This window comes from Miniopterus schreibersii (assembly GCF_964146895.1).
Source record: "Miniopterus schreibersii genome assembly, chromosome: 2".
Taxonomy (NCBI): domain Eukaryota; kingdom Metazoa; phylum Chordata; class Mammalia; order Chiroptera; family Miniopteridae; genus Miniopterus; species Miniopterus schreibersii.
This window is the reverse complement of record NC_138102.1, coordinates 151,691,519-151,693,787: the sequence shown is the minus strand read 5'-3', so window position 1 is coordinate 151,693,787 and position 2,269 is coordinate 151,691,519.

The following is a 2,269-nucleotide window of genomic DNA, read 5'->3' as shown; positions in this document are numbered from 1 at the left end:
AAGAGGATGTTAGGACATAGACATGTGCAGAGTGTGACACTGAAGAGTGTGACACAGGAAGTGGCCCTGAAGGCCATCGTGGGTAGTGAGGACCTGACATACGTGTTGTTGTTTTCACACAAGTGTACTGACTGCTACGGGTTCATTTCTGCCGCCTGAAGGAAACCTGACTAGGAAAGGTTCCGAGATGCTAAACTGGAAATCCCAGACAGTGTCTCGGACACGGCAGGACTGTCCTGCAGCTACACGTTTAAACCTGAAATGTGGAATACATTGCTTTTTAGACAATGTATCAGTAAGGGAGAGCTGGGTTCAGAGCCTGGCTCCTAGTTCTATTCTGTGCTCCTTCCTTGTGGTAAGTTTCCTGCAGTGCCCCAGGTACCTTGGCAGGCAACTTCAGATTTAAAAACTTGTTGCAAGTCCCTATATCCTTACCATCTACCTCTAGGACATAGTTCTATGGTCCTACTAAATTTAGTATTTTTAGCCAGATTTACTTTTTTCCAACTGCTCTAGCTGAGCTTCAAGCCACTGAATCCATCACAAAGGTGAATGTGAGTGTGTAGGAAGAGGGTCACAGTGGTGCACAATCAACCAGTTTTTCATGATGACCATGCCAATATAATTAGATCAACATTTTATTTTTTTTGCTCTATGATAGAAATGTATTAAGTGGGACATAATCCTATGAGATGTTCCAAGAAAAAGAGACCAATATCCAAATAAAGGTTGTGAAATCTGCATACAGTAGTTTATCCTCAATAAAAATGTAGGTGTAATTGTAAGTATTGCCATTGATTCAGTAACCTTTGGAGAAAAGCTTATAGCTACATAAAATATACACACCGATTATAAATCAAATTCTCGATTCTGAAAACATTACAAGGTAACTAAACGTACACGGTAGCATTGAGAATATATTGAAAGTTCTTTTTCTTGGAGAGCCAAAATCAAATTAGCATATTAAATGCCTTGAGAAGCCTCACATTAATAAAAGCTTGTTATTTTTGTTTTATTCTGTGTTACCCAAAATTAATTGACCGCAAATGCCTTTTTTTCATGTATCACTTACTCATATATTGTGACTCCAATGATCAGACTACAAGGACTGCTGCCTTGTCATTCGGCTGTTGTTTAAAAACGGACCCCCAATATTTCATTCAGAGGTGTTTAAAAAACATTTTTTAGGAATATCATGAATTTTTTTCTGATCAGACTTCCCACTAGGTGGTAGTGTTACAACAGCAAAATCCTCCACAGTGATGGCCTAGCGGCTCTAATTCAATTCCAGGGGCATTTACTGAGTGCCTGCTTTTTGTGAGATACTGTCGAATGCTACACAGTCTAGTGACTTTGCTAAAACAACGAAAGATTCAGCTCTTTTTACTCTCAGGCCAGTGCTCTTCCCATTTTATGCAGCAAATGCCCTTAAGGAAGCAATTGCGTCGTTTCTTAACCAAGAGTCTTTGAAACGCTACTTACAAATTTGTAAAATTTTCTAAGGAATTCTGAAAGAAGGCAAATGCCTTTATGAGAAGGGAAAACTGTCAGCACAAGAGATCCATGAAAACTTAGGAGAGTTTTTCATGAGTTCCTACATCCCAGAAAGGTGAGAGAGAGATATAGTCGATTCTAGAAGCAGTTCAGCTCTGGAAAAACTTGCAGAGCAGAGCTCGAGCGGTCCTAACATATGTGATTCACACATATACTCCAGCTCAGAGTGTACATTGGCCTGGATATCCCTCTTATGACACTGAAGCTGCTTGAAAGGCTCGTATATGTCGCAACAAGAAATGACCTTAAGGATTAGCTTGCTTAAAACCTTTATTTTATGAATGAAGCAGCTGAGGTTAAGGGAAAACAAGTCATTTGTCAGAAATATTTCTAGCATCCATGTGAGCAGAATAAAATCTAAGGAGATCTGTTTTGAGGACATTATTCTGTCTCTCATAATTTCCAGGACCTCTGATATGTATCTTTTTCCAAACTTTAGGACTGGTACCTTCTGAGTCTCCCTGCTACCATGGCCCCTTATTATGAGCAGAAATCTGATTAATAAGACTCTCGTTCTTCTATCATAGAATGGAATCATCTCAGCATGCCCACAGCCTGGCCTGGTGCCTAGCACATGGTAATCCCTTACCCATGCATCCCCTTGTCACCATTCAGTCAGATAGCAGGGGAATAATTTGATAAATTCTTCAGAGCCCTCCTTCATTTTTTGTAACATCTATTTTTAACAATAACTTTTTGGAAAGAGCATTGCTGC